Genomic DNA, 15640 nt, shown 5'->3' on the forward strand with positions numbered 1-15640 from the left:
TCATCCCAGTGTCCCCCCTGTACTCCCCTCCCTCATCCCAGTGTCCCCCCTGTGCTCCCCTTCCTCATCCCAGTGTCCCCCCTGTGCTCCCCTCCCCCATCCCAGTGTCCACCCTGTACTCCCCTCCCTCATCCCAGTGTCCCCCCCCCCGGTACTCCCCTTCCCTATTCCAGTGTCCCCCCTGTGCTCCCATCCCAGTGTTCCCCCCCTATTCTCCCCTCCCCTATCCCAGTGTCCCCCCTGTACTCCCCTCCCCCATCCCAGTGTCCCCCCTGTGCTCCCATCCCAGTGTCCCATATCTGCACCCCCCCGGGCCCACCCCCCTTCTCTCTCTGTCACCTACCTTTGCTGCCCCTGCAATAAAATTGAAATCTGTATAATAATCTAAGGGGGGAGGTGCAACGTGCAATGCCTCGTGAGAGAGATTATTATACAGATTACAATTTGCACCCCCCCCCCCTCCTCTCTGTCACCTTTGCTGCCCCTTGGGTGCTGATATTGCTGCAATCTTGGGTGCTGATATTACTGCAATCTTGGGTGCTGATATTACTAGGGTTGCCACCTTTTCTTCAAGTCAAACCCAAACACTTTAGCGGCACAGGGCACGTTTTTTCCCAAAGTATACACAATAGGATAATAAAAGACCTGGGGCACCTTTGGGTGCCTCAAGGACAGTGGTAATGCTGCGCAAAACAGTGGGTGTGGACAAACTGCTCTTGCTGAAATCGTGGCTCCCCCTCAGTGATGCCAAACCTGCCCCCAGACAGCGGCCCGCATCTCCCAAATGGCAACATATTTTTGTGTGACTACCTCAGTTACTTGGGGAGTCACAGCTCAGTCTAAATAATGTGTCCGGGTTTCAGGCAGACTGAAACCCGGACACAAGATCCCAAACCCGAACTGTCCGGGTGAATCCCTAGATATTACTGCAATTTTGGGTGTTTTTTTTTTTTGTTATGGTTATCTGAAAGATGGGTTTCAAATGTTTTGACAGGGGCGCAGTTTCAGTGCTTGCCATAGCCGCCATTTTCACTAGAAACGCCTCTGCTCTCGCTGTTGCACCCTCTCTCTCTCGCCGTTGCACCCTCTCTCTCTCTCTCACTATTCCAGCCCGGCCCCTCTCTGGCTCTCTCATGGATTTCTCTTTTTTTTGGGCTGGTATATTAATGCTGTGGGGCTGGTATGAAATTATTTCCAGGGCTGGTTTTCATTCCCAGTCCGGCCCTGACTGCACATAACCCTAAAACACCCCCATTCCAACAGTGAAGTTTGGAGGTGGTAACATCATTGTGTGGGGCTGGTTTTTAGCATACGGTACTGGCAAACTTTATGTTATTGAAGGAAGGATGAATAGAAAAATGTACCAAGACATTCTTGATAAAAATCTGCGGCCATCTACCAGGATGATGAAGATGAAACGAGGGTGGACATTTCAGCAAGACAATGATCCCAAACACAAAGCCGAGGAAAATCTCAATTGGTTTCAAAGAAAGAAAATAAAGCTGCTAGAATGGCCCAGACAATTGTCTGACTTGAATCCAATAGAAAATCTATGGAAAGAATTAAAGATTAGAGTTCATAGAAGAGGCCCATGGAACCTTCAAGATTTGAAGACTGTATGGAAGAATGGGCCAAAATCACACCTGAGCAACACATGTGGCTAGCGTCTACAGCGATTTGGAATTCGACTTGTGTCGCCCCAAGTTGCCCCAATGTCGTGCGACATGAGAAATTCCATTGAAGTGAATGAGAGCCGTCTTAATGTACACTACTGAAATCTCTCTGACTTCAGAAAAGGTTCCTACTTGTACTACTTCAAGGCGACTTCTAGGCAACTTGTAGCCATTGATTTCAATGGAAGTTGCCTCCAAAGTCGGATCACTGTCTTAACTGAAGCAACTTTACAGGAAAAGAAAATAGTTTACTCAGGCAAACCCCTCCCTCCCACAGAGCTGCTTATTCTGTGATTGGCCACAGCCAAAGTCGTCTGTCCTGGAGGCAACTTTAAGTTGCGTCGTAAGTTGCTCCAAGTCGCGCTGAAGTTGCCTTGCAAAGTCACGCTGTAAGTCGGGTTTCCCCTATGTGAACCGACACTTAAAAATCTATTTACCTAGGAAAATACTTCAATACTTATTTTACCCGCTGTAGATATAACATACTTCTATTTGTTTGTTTTAAACTTTTTTTTTACTGTTGCTTTAGGTCACTGGCCTAGGACAAAATTATGTCATACATCCCAGGAGTCTACAGGACGGGAGGAGGGGTTTTCTCAGCTAAGCACACCTTCCTTTCGGCAAGCCTGAACTATGGGCAGATGTATTTCAGGATGTAAACACCACATGAATCATCTACACTTACTTAAGATGGCTAGGGCTAGAAATGCTAGGGGGTATTTTTAAAAGCGATTTCTTAACAAAATAAAGCATGGAGACATAGATGGATGGGGGAGTTTGCTTATAATAAAAAAAAATATTAAATAACTGTAGTGCCTGGTTACTTTTCAGAACCGGTGCTAGTGTAAATTTAGAGGGGGTCAGAGAGTTAAGTGACTCTGGGCAGGTTAATCTGTTTAAATTTGCAGCCTCTGTCTCAGCTTTGGCTGTGCTGTGGGTTCATGCTGTCGTTTCTGGGGTGCTGATGACACCCCAGGCTGACAGGTGGCAGCAGTGGAGTCAAGGACACAGAAATAGTAAAGTTCTTCTTTAAGCACACCCTAAAAGTTCACATTTTGAAATAAGTATACTGTATAATCTAGTATGCATTTTCCTATTAAGAGACATTGATCAAGCATTGCTTCCTCCTCTTCTATCTGGCATGTCTCTTCCTTTATACCCCCAGTCCCAGAATGTGACCTCATACAGCTAGATCATTCTCCTTCTAAGAGAGATGATTATACTACATAAATCATGATCTGTAATAATTTCAATAATGGCACAGCAAACTTGATGGGGAAGACTAAATTCAGCTTGATGCAAAGCAAAAGAAACATTTCACTAAGATGGTATGCAGGACCACTGTTTACAATATACTGTAGTTTTCCTTTTCACAGAATTGATGAACACCTGGACTGCTGGAGGAAGGTACACTAGATACCTGTTCTTGGAGTCAGCATTTACTATTGTTTAAAGCAGTCCAAAGTCCGGCCACGAGAGCCAGTTGTGGCCCGCGACACGGTTTTATATGTGGCCCCCCAAGCTCCGCACAGGGTAAGATGAACTTGTTTTAACCACTTAAGCCCCGGACCAAAATGCAGGTAAAGGACCAGGCCCCTTTTTGTGATTCGGGACTGCGTCGCTTTAACTGACAATTGCGCGGTCGTGTGACGTGGCTCCCAAACAAAATTTGCATCTTTTTTCCACAAATAGAGCTTTCTTTTGGTGGTATTTGATCACCTCTCCGGTTTTTATTTTTTGTGCTATAAACAAAAATAGAGCGACAATTTTGAAAAAATTCAAAATTTTTTACTTTTTGCTATAATAAATATCCCCCAAAAATATATTCTTCTACATATTTTTGGTAAAAAAAAATCGCAATAAGCGTTTATCGGTTGGTTTGCGCAAAATTTATAGCGTTTACAAAATAGGGGATAGTTTTATTGAATTTTTATTATTTTTATTTTTTTTACTACTAATGGCGGCGATCAGCGATTTTTTTCGTGACTGCGACATTATGGCGGACACTTCGCACAATTTTGATACATTTTTGGGACCATTGTCATTTTCACAGCAAAAATGCATTTAAAATGCATTCTTTATTGTGGAAATTACAGTTGCACCCCCTGTGGGAGTTAAACACAGGGGGTGCTGAAGGGGTCATGTTTCACCTAGTGTGTGTTTACAACTGTAGGGGGGTGTGGCTGTAGGAGTGATGTCATCGATTGTGTCTCCCTATAAAGGGGATGACACGATCGATGCAGCCGCCACAGTGAAGCATGGGGAAGCCGTGTTTACACGCGGCTCTCCCCGTTCTTCAGCTTCGGGGACCGATCGCAGGACCCCAGCAGCGATCGGGTCCGCAGGTCCCGCGGTCCCGAAGCTTCAGACCGGGTCGACCCACGCCTGGGTAGATGTACAGGACGTGCCGGTACGTCCATCTGCCCAGCCGTGCCATTCTGTGGACGTATATATACAGGCGACGGTCCTTAAGTAGTTAAAAAAAAGATATAATATATATATACTGTGTATATATATATATATATATATATATATATTCTCTAATCCCTAAACGCCTCTCACTGATAAGCTGGGCGTGTTGCTGGGGCGTGTTAAAAAGCCCATTGGGAAGCTGACAGCGCGCATCGCCAATAACAGACACTGAGTAATTTCCCGGTCCACAACTGCAGAGACCTCAGTGCCTGTGAGTGCGGCGGTGATTGGCTGCAGTGCTGCACACTGTCAGCGCCCTAGCGGGCTTGCCCGAGGTCATCCTTGCAGTGAGAGGCACTCGAGGATTTCTCTGGGGATAAGATAAGTTTACTACTGTAACGGATATAAACCAAATATTTAAACATATATAAGAACTTAAAAAACTAGCTCATCCTTGCCCTGATTGGAGCTTGGGGGCCACAGAACAGATAAGGGGGAAATAAGGGTAAATTAGAAAGCGGGGGCCAGAGAGAATATAAAATATATTTTCTTTTTTTATAATAGCTCATCCTTGCCCGGAGTGGAGCTTGGGGGCCAACAGAGATTTCTCAGGGGATAAAGAAGAGGAAATATATATTTTTTACAACCTGAGCTCATCCTTACCCTGAGCGGAGCTCTGGGATTTGTTGGGGGCCAGGAGGAGATATATATATTCACCACACACAGCCACAAAGGTAGGAGAATTATTTTCGGGCAGTGTATTAGTGATCGGATGAACACACTTACACTGAATTTTAATGGCTTAAAGAATGTTAGGCAAAATGGTCGGCCCTCACGCATGTTCACTTCATCAAATCTGGCCCTCTTTCAAAAAAGTTTGGACACCCCTGGTTTAAAGTATTCATATAAGAACACCTAAAACAAATTATAAGTGAACAGTGGGCATGGCCAAAATGCTCTTGCTGACATCAACTCCCATCCTCTCAGTTACTTGGGGAGCCACAGCCTGGTCTGAATAATATGTCTGGGTTTCAGGCGGACTGAAACCCGGACACATAATTCAAAACTCGTACTGTCCGGGTGTATTCTGGACAGGTGGCAACCCTAAACGGGACACAAATGGCAAAAACAAATCTTACAGGGGTTATAACCCTCCCTTTTTCTATCCAAAATGAAAAAAAAAAGTTTTGCCTATGATTCTACTTTATTTACCAGAAATACAGGGAGCCCTACTGCTTGTAGGCTCACAAATCTTAATAGGCCTAAGTTTTTGTATTAGCTGTGCAGGTTGAAAATATGAATTACCTTTGCTGGGGATACCCAATGCACAGATGCCTGTGGGTATGTTCTATTGATCGAGTAAGGGCTCTTTCACACGGGTGGCTCGTTCAGGTCCGCCTGCCAGTTTTTTTGGCGGACCTGAACGGGCGCTCCGTGCTCCTCTATGGAGCCGCGGATGTCAGCGGTGACATGCCCTCTCACATCCAACCCGCTCCGATCCGCCGACTTTTCCATCCATCTGGCGGATCGGATCGGGTGAACATGGACAGACGGTCCGTGTTCATCTGATCCCCCCCATAGGGGAGAGCTGAGAAAAGACTGGGCGGTCCCTGCACAGTGTGCGGGGACGGCCCTGTCATCCGCCGGCTCAGCGGGGATCAACGGAGCAATCCCCGCTGAGCAAGCGGAGGTTCACGGGGCGGATCATTACTGATCCGCCCCGTGTGAAAGGGGCCTTATGTGTAAAGAAAACATGAAGCAATGCAACTAGATGATGTGATACTCTCATATTGTTTGATATAGGAATATTCTATGAATAAGGTCATTGTAAGTAAAACACAGGAGGTAGGTGGGTTGCCCAACATCTCTGAACTACAATAAATTAATTGCAGTGTAACATTTTTTTAGATTGCCGCTTCCATTCCTTTATTTGAATACTGTGTTGTAAGTGGAGGGAAGCCATGTGAGAAGCCAGCACTAATTGTTGGGTGTGCAGAGGTACAGACCTTGGAGGAGACTAGTCGGACATTTTTTGTATCTACATGGTGAGGTCTTGGTGTTCTTCTACATGCTATGTATTGTACTGTATATACCAACTTTTATAAACCTAATATGGGGTTTGTGTGGCCTGCTTGAAGCAGGTCACATGGCAATTTAAACCAAAATGGATGCTTATGTATCAGCGTTAGTAGAGATATATCTAGCAACATCACATGAAAAAATAATAAGCTTCTGTTGAGGCAATACAATTATCAAGGGAGTGGTGCTTCAGGACATGACACATAGGAATAATGCTTTTCAGAGTCCCCCAAGCTTACGTTTGTATTTAATGAATTGCATCTTTTTTACTGATGCAGTTTAATTCAGCTATTTCCAAACAATATCTATCAGGAAGGGTAGTCTTAGGTCAAGTGTTAAACTCTTAAGGTCAATGAACAGCTGACCAAGGTCGCAGACCTGTCACCGGGGCAATGTGAGCCTCAGCTGTTAAAAAGAAGTGACTTGTGACAGCTAGCAGGGAGCCTTTGTGCTGCCTATTGAACAGTTCAGATTTATCTAGGGAGGGTTGCTCCAGCTGATCAGGGTTCAGAGCATCTGCAAGTTTGCAAACTGGAGCTGTGCTGCCAAGTGCATTGCCAGAGGGGAGGAGTATGTGCCACTGCAGACATGGTTCAAGTAATTAGTGGTCCATAAAGATAGCAAGAGCAGCAGAGCTAAAATGCTATGAAGTAAACCGAATAATAGGCCTTCCCTCAGTGTACTTCTGCATACAAAATATTGTATTAAGATGGTGACATGCTATAATTTAAACAGAACTTAAAATGACTTTAAAGAAAAATGATCCTAAATAAAAAACTTCAGCATGAAACCAAAATGATGTAAACTAATCTCGCTGCACAGGTGAAAACAGGTGTAGCAGCAGTTGCTACAATCCTTTTTAGGAGATCAACGTTAAAAAAAAAATCAGGAAACCGCGCTTAACTAATTTAGACCCTATTATATAATACTCAGCTAAATAAAAAGTGAAAAAAATGATTATACAAATAAAAAAATAAAAAATAAACTCACCAAATTGCATCAACAGATGTATCAATACAAGTTAATATCTTCATAAAAGTGCAAACATTCAAAAAGAAAGTCCAAATTTTTTTTTTTCAATATATGAACCTTATAAAGTGCAAACGCTCAAACAAAAAAAATATGTGTATTAGTTCAACTTCATCAATAGAAAAAGTTAATCAATAAAGAGTTCATAAAAGTGCAAAAAGTCTTAATTTTTTTTCTCCTCTAGCTCTTAAATACCATATAAAAAGTGCAAAAAGTGCTTGAATCCTATACAGTAGTTAAATAAGTTTGTGCAAAAAAAGAAAAGGAAGGTTTTGCACCCAGTGTCCTCCATCCTTACAAGAAACTGGGTACTCACCCAAAAAAGGTTATTGAAAACATTAGCAGCATACAAAGCCCAATCATAATCTGATGGAATTGGTCCCAATATCTATTCACATACACTATATTGTCAAAAGTATTGGGACACCTGTCATTACACTCACATAGGCCAAATTCACGTAGAATCGCCCTACGCTGCGGCGGCGTAACGTATTACATTTACGTTACACCGCTGCAAGTTTTCAGCGTAAGTGCTTGATTCACAAAGCACTTGCCTGTAAACTTGCGGCGGCGTAGCGTAAATCCGCCCGGCGCAAGCCCGCCTAATTCAAATGGGGCGGGGACCATTTAAATTAGGTGCGTTACCGCGCCGAACGTACTGCGCATGCTCCGTCCCTAAAATTTCCCGACGTGCATTGCGCTAAATGACGTCGCAAGGACGTCATTGGTTTCGACGTTAACGTAAATGGCGTCCAGCGCCATTCACAGGCGACTTACGCAAACGACGTGAAATTTCAAATTTCGGCGCGGGAACGACGGCCATACTTAACATTGGCTAGACCACCTAGAGGGCAGCTTTAGTTTTACGCGACGTATCTCTACGGAAACGACGTAAATTTACAGCGACGGGCAAAGCGGAAGTTCGTGAATCGGCGTAACTAGTCATTTGCATATTCTACGCCGACCGCAATGGAATCGCCACCTAGCGGCCGGCCTAGAATTGCAGCCTAAGATCCGACGGTGTAAGTCACTTACACCTGTCGGATCTTAGGGCTATCTATGCTTAACCTGATTCTATGAATCAGGTGCATAGATACGACAATCGTATCTCAGAGATACGACGGCGTATCTCTTTTGTGAATCTGGCCCATAAACTTTAATGGCAACCCAGTCTTAGTCTATAGGGGTCAATTTTGAGTTGGCCTACCCTTTGCAGTTATTACAGCTTCAAATCCTCTGGGAAGGCTGTCTACAAGGTTTATGGGTGTGTCTATGGGAATGGGATGCCATTAAAGTTAATGTGCGCGTAAAGGTAGGTGTCCTAATACTTTTGACAATATAGTGTATATTTGTGTGGGTTTCCACTTGCCATCAACTCGGACCATTCACACCAATGTTCCTTGCGGCATCCTTCCTCTCTTCCTTTATGATGAACGCCAAGGAATATTGGTGTGATTTATCCAAGTTGTTGGCATGTGGAAACCCACACTAGTACAGTATATGTGAATGCAGATTGGGACCAATTCCATCAGATTGCGATTGGACTGTGTATGCTGCTAAAGTTTTCAATAACTTTTTTTGGTTGAGTACACGGTTTCCTGTGAGGGAGGAGGGAGGGCACTGGGTTCAAAACCTTCCTATTCTGTTTTGCATAAGCTTAATACACTATAGGATTCAAGCACCTTTTGCACTTTTAATATGGTAATTATGAGCTAGAGGAGAAAAGAAGACTTTTTGCAGGTTTATGAACTTTTTTTATTGATGAACTTTTTCTATTGATGAACTTGGACTAATTCACATATTTTATTGTTTGAGCACTTGCACAATATACGGTTATATATATTTAAAAACTTGTTGGACTTTCTTTTTGAATGTTTGCCCTTTCTGAAAATATTCACTTGTATTGATACACTTGTTGATACAATGTGGTGAGGAGATTTTTTTGCATTTGTATAATAACTTTTTGACATTTTATTCAGCTGAGTATGGTAATAAGGTCTAAATTAGTTAAGTGCGGTTGCCCAATTGTTTACCAAAAACTTTGGCATACCTCCCAACTATCTAAGATATGAAAAAAGGACACCATTATGCCATGTACACACGACCGTGCGTAGGCTCCATCGGACTTTTTCTGTCGGAATATTCAACAGCAAAAATTTGAGAGCTGGTTCTCAATTTTTCCAACAACAAACTTTTTTGTCAGAAATTCCGATCGTCTGTATGCAATTCTGACGTGCAAAAAAAAACACGCATGCTCGGAATCAATTCGACGCATGCTCGGAATCATTGAACTTAATTTTTCTAGGCTTGTTATAGTGTTGTACGTCACTGCATTCTTGGCGGTCAGAATTTTGTGTGACCGTGTGTATGCAACACAAGTTTGAGCCAACATTCCGTCAGAAAAAAATCCACGGTTTTCTTGTCGGAATTTCCGATCGTGTGTATGCGGCATAAGGCAAAAAAAGCGAAATTCACAAAACTAAATCTTTGTCAGGTAGTCATCATTATTAAGTCAACTAATTTTGTTCAAAAGCTTTCTAAAAACAATTCAAGACTGTAATCTAGACTTAATAAACAGGTTTTATTAGAATATGTACAATTTTTTGTCCTAAGACCCCTTTCACACTGAGAGCGTATTGCAGGCGCTATAGCATTAAAAATAGCGCCTGCAGACTCGCCCTTAAAAAGCTGCTCCACTGTCTCCAGTATGAAAGCCCGAGGGCTTTCACACTGGAGAGTTGCGCTAGCAGGACGGTAAAAAAAGTCCTGCTAGCTGTATCTTTGGAGCGGTGTGTTTAACACTCCTCCACCACTGCTGCCTATTGAAATCAATGGGACAGCGCGGCTATACCGCCCGCAATGTGCTGCTTCAGCAGCGCATTGCGGACGGTTTTAATGGATGTTCAAATGGGCGGTTCAAATAGACGTTTTGAAAACAAACATTTTTGAATAAAAAAATTCTACTGTATGCCTAGCTAATCACAGCAGAATAAGTATCCTTATTTTTAAAAAAGTGAGTTATTTTGAATACAGTCCAATGAAATTTGAAAATTACAGTCACATGGCAAAGTGCCTAAGGATGATGTTGTAGCTTTATGAATTGAGCCTATTGCATGTGGGCAGAGGACACACCCTTACCATTCCCCTACTGCACTGTGACCATTAAGACTTAAAACTGGCTACACCCATAAGTGCTTTTCGTCACTGCCTCTTTTCCGTAATACTGGCTTTTTAAAAAATAATAATAATAATAATATAGAGGTAGGATGAAAGGTTTAGTGTAGTGTAACACTTTAGATGGCTAAAAAAAATGTAATAGTGATCTGCTGGGTGCTGGTCTTCATTGGCCAGCTCAGGATTGTTAGACAGACTCACGTGCGGATGTGTGTTGCTGCAGCTCCTGTCAGCGTTGCACAGAGTCACATCCGTGCCGAACCTCGGTTCTCCCCCCGCTCCGGGACACCCCCCTCCGCAGCGACACCCATCCATCCTCTAGCCCCCTCCGGGGATCGCCCAGGCCTCACCCGCCGCCGAGCCCCCTTCTATTGCAGAGCTCCGTGGGATCCAGGACCGGCGTCTCCCCGTCCAGCTCCCGCCCCCCCCCCTTCTGCGGACCTCCGCCCTCGGATCACCAGAGGAGACATCCGCCGCTGAGCACCCTCTCTTGGGATCACAGCACCGACGCCCCCCCCGATCAGACCTCTCTGCCCCCTCCGCAGCCGCTGACCTCCGCCTGTGGCTCCCTGGCGTCCTCGGGCGCAGAGCCACAGGAAAGACCGCGGCTGTGACCAAACCCCGCCTCTGGCCATCCCACCTCTTTCCTGCCTCTTTCCTCCGTAGCATCACCTCCATCCAGCAGGGTTCTTCCAGACCCAGAAGCATCAGGAGGCTGATTCTGACGCTAACCTTGCCACATCTCGGCTGGAGAGCTAGGAGAGGCCGCGGCTTGGGCCTAGCTACGGTTCCGGCGGCCATCTTGGTACACCCAGGCTACAAAACCCGGTAAGTAAGGGCCATTCTTGGCCCCTCTATCCATTCTTTTCACCCCCCCCTGCACTTCCTTCCCCAGCTCACCCATCACAGCGCAGACCGCACCGGCCAGGTAAGTCCCATCCCGGGGTCCACCTAGCAGCTTGATCCAGGGTTCTCCGATCGCCTCTGGGGTCAGGAAGGAATTTTTTTCCCTCGCCGCAGCAATTGGCCGCTAGGTTAGGGTTTTTTTTGCCTTCCTCTGGATCAACTGAGGGGGGCGGGTTAGGCCGGGCCACCATCTTCTTTTTTTGCAGCAATCTCGCCGATCCACATCACTGGCACCGAGCGAAGTCAACGGGACCTTCCGGGAACATCATCAATCCCCCCCTCCCGACCACCATCCTCATCATCGTTGGATCAACAGGACCACAGTATCAGCACATCTCCAACAAGTCATCTCCCACCATGCTCTTCTTCAAGTACGCAGCGGACACCCTCCGCAACTTAAGGAAGGCGGCCGCAACGCTACCAACCTCCATTCAAAAAACACTATGGAAAGAACAACTTCTAAGAATCCACCGCCAACCAAACCCAAAAAACGAGAAGCCACCGCAGCGACTACAACACTTAGAATGCGCCCTGATCAACACAAGATCTGCAGTCAAGCACAGAAAGGAAATCCACGACTTCATCGTCCAACACAACACAGATTGCCTCTTTATCACGGAAAGTTGGCTAACACCCGACTGTAACCCCGTCCTAGCAGAATTGGTACCCGAAAATTATAGCATCCTAACCGAGCATAGAACAGGACAAAGAGGAGGAGGCCTTGCAGTGATCTACAAATCCCACCTCGCTCTCACCAAAACTACTCTACAGAACTCACTGCCCTTTATGGAAACACTCACCCTGCAACTTCAAACAACACCCGAGGAAACCGTCCACATACTACTATGCTACAGACCGCCTGGTCCAAAGACGCATCTCCTCACTCCCTTCACCGAATTCTTCTCGACATACACCTTGAAAACTAAAAACCTGCTGCTACTTGGGGACTTCAACCTCTGGGCTAACTCAACTCAGGATCCCATCGCTACCGCCTGCATCGACCAACTCGAAGAACGCGGTCTGCAGCAACTGATAAAGACTTCAACACATACGTCAGGTCACACTTTGGACCTCATCTTCAAACAAAACGTGATTATCAGAAAATTGGACAACAGACCTTTACCTTGGACGGACCACCACGCCATCAAATTCATATTAACCACCGATACCATCTTTCAAAAACCCAAACCCCCTACAACTATACACTGGGCAAGATCGCAGAAGAAACTACACTCTGAGCTCTTCAAAACCACCCTAGCGACAAAAATAGAAGTACTAAATCGGAACCACTCAACGGAACAAACACTCAACGCTTTAAACAAAGCGTTACTACAAACAGCAGACACAGTCGCTCCGAAACGCAGAGCTCTCAGCCGGAAAAACAACTCGGGCTGGTTCAACGACACTCTCACTCTACTGAAACAGGATCGCAGAAGAGCTGAAGGAGCCTGGAGGAGGAACCCATCAAAAGAAAACCTCACAAAGTACAAAACCCTCACCAAGAACTACCACAAAGCGATTTTTAAAGCTAAAAAAGACCATTTCGCACACAAAATCTCCAAAGCCCTAAACCGCCCACGGGAACTTTTTCAACTAGTCGCTAAGACTATGAACCCCTCCTGCTTGGACCCCCCTGCAAGTGAAACACAGGAATTCTGCAATGAGCTATCTGACTTTTTCATCGACAAAATCGAAACGATTCGGGCAACAGTTCAACAGAAAAAGCACACCAACCACATTCAGATACAGCTAGAAGAAGAAATCAACATAAATAACCCACGATCGACGATTTTTGAGCTGGTCCCAATTACAATCGACACCACAAAAAACATCATCGGAAGCCTCCGAGACAACACATCACCCAATGACATCGTTCCTACAAAACTTTTGAAAGAATGCACGGACATTTTGGCACCCACCATAACGCACATCATAAACCAATCATTCAGGGAAGGGATAGTCCCTAACAACCTCAAGCAAGGCATAATAAAACCCCTCTTAAAGAAACCCAACCTCGACCCGAAAGACCCAAACCAGCGCAGACCGGTAACAAGCCTAAACACGATCTCCAAGATCATGGAGAAAGCAGTAGTACAACAGCTTCAGCCACACCTGGACGATCACAAACTCCTAGATCCTCTACAATCAGGTTTTCGCCCAGGCCACGGCACAGAAACGGCTCTTCTCAAGATATGGGATGACGCCCTCGAAGCAGCAGATGATGGAGAATCCTGTCTCCTAGTGCTGCTGGACCTTAGCGCAGCCTTCGACACGGTAGACCACAACATATTGCTCACACGACTCAAGGAAGTAGCAGGAGTCTCGGACGCGGCCCTACCGTGGTTCGCATCTTTCCTAGGAAATCGCACTCAGACCATGAAACTTGGAGGTTTTACATCAGAAACACGGACCGTTACATGCGGAGTCCCGCAAGGATCGCCCCTCTCACCCGTACTCTTCAACATCTACATCCGCCCGCTCCTCAAAATCATCAGCAAACGGGACCTGCGCTACCACTCCTATGCTGACGACACGCAGCTTTACCTTCGAATCACCAACAAAAAAGAACAATTTCATGAACTTGGAAAATGCCTCACACTGATCGACAATTGGATGACTGAAAGCTCCCTCAAACTCAACGGATCCAAAACAGAGCTACTCACCCTGCACGCAAATAGGAAATCCATTTCTAGGACCACATGGATACCACCCACCATCCTCGGACAAACCATTGCGCCAAGCAACAAAGTCAAAAGCCTCGGAGTCATCTTTGACGCAGACATGACGATGGATGCACAAATAGGATCAGTTGTCAGCAGTTCTCATCATCTGCTCCGCATGCTACGTAGACTCATCCCCTTCATCCCGGAAGAAGACAGAGCTGTAGTGGTTGGAACTATCATCAATTCACGACTCGACTACGCAAATTCCCTCTATTTAGGACTACCGAAATACCAGATGTCACGTCTACAAGTCGTCCAGAACACGGCAGCCAGACTGGTAACAGGTAAAAAGCCGTGGGAATCAGTCTCCCCGGCCTTGAGATCCCTCCACTGGCTGCCCGTACAGGACAGGGTGACATTCAAGACACTCTGCCTCACCCACAAATGTATACATGGGAACGCTCCCCAATACTTAAGCGAGAAAATAAAACCCTACGTCACCAAGCGCGTGCTCCGATCAACCAACCAAAACCTTCTCCAAATTCCTAAATCCCGCTACAAATCGAAGGGAGAACGCAGATTTTCGGTCCAAGGACCTCGGCTCTGGAATGCTCTACCCACTACCATCCGCCTGGAGGAAAACCATCGGGCCTTTAGGAAAAAACTAAAGACCCACCTCTTCTGAAGGACCGGTACGACTCTGGATGTCAAGCGCCTTGAGGCGATTAAGTTCGCATTTGCTGCGCTATATAAGTCACTCACTCACTCACTCACTCAGGATAACCGCACTGTCTGTCCATCATCCTCTGGGATTTAGACAGTCTAGCACCTTTGTCCTAACACAGAGCTGCTAGTAAATTTAGTTGTGCTAGGTAGTAACTAAGCCTGACTAATTATTAGTCTTTGATCAAATGATTTTCTTCTAAGCTTGGGTTTAATTGTGATGTAGCGCCCTGCTCTCAAATGACTGGGCGCTATGTTAAATTTAGTGGGTGTCTGAGCCGATAATGTGGCTCAGACTGTATGGTTTACACTAAATTAGCCTCTGTCCTGGCAGTGGCTGTGCCTGTCTCTTCTGTCAATAGGTGGCACTGCTGCCTTTGGCATTAACAACAAAAACCTGGGGAATGCCCAGGGAAAAACCAAGCCTACTTACCGACCAGCTTGCAGAAAACCAATTAACCTGTCTACAGTATGCGTTAAAAACAGGGGTTCGGTCCGCACGCATTTGCAAACGCATGCGTGAGCCACAGAGCCGCGCCAAGGCACCCTGTAATATCTGTGGTCCTAACACTAAACAATGAGCGTCCCCACAGTGGAGGCACATGCATTTTAATGGATAGACAGGGGCAGGTGAACTGAAGGGGAGCCACCCCTCCTTTAAAGGTACAAGAGCACACCAAGCACCCAGCATATAGCACAATGGCTGAAAAGGTGTTGGTGCACTGATGGACCAATATAAACACCACAGGTGAAGCATAAACATGTCCACTGCCCCCATCTATAGCTGGCCATAACAGTAAGTAGCATTGGAAGGCTAAAGCAGATAACAACAGAAACCTGGGGAATGCCCAGGGAAAAACCAAGCCTACTTACCGACCAGCTTGCAGAAAACCAATTAACCTGTCTACAGTATGCGTTAAAAACAGGGGTTCGGTCCGCACGCATTTGCAAACGCATGGCATTAGAATGATAGATTGCAGT

The sequence above is a fragment of the Rana temporaria genome, chromosome 1 (genome assembly GCF_905171775.1).
Source record: "Rana temporaria chromosome 1, aRanTem1.1, whole genome shotgun sequence".
NCBI classification, from domain to species: domain Eukaryota; kingdom Metazoa; phylum Chordata; class Amphibia; order Anura; family Ranidae; genus Rana; species Rana temporaria.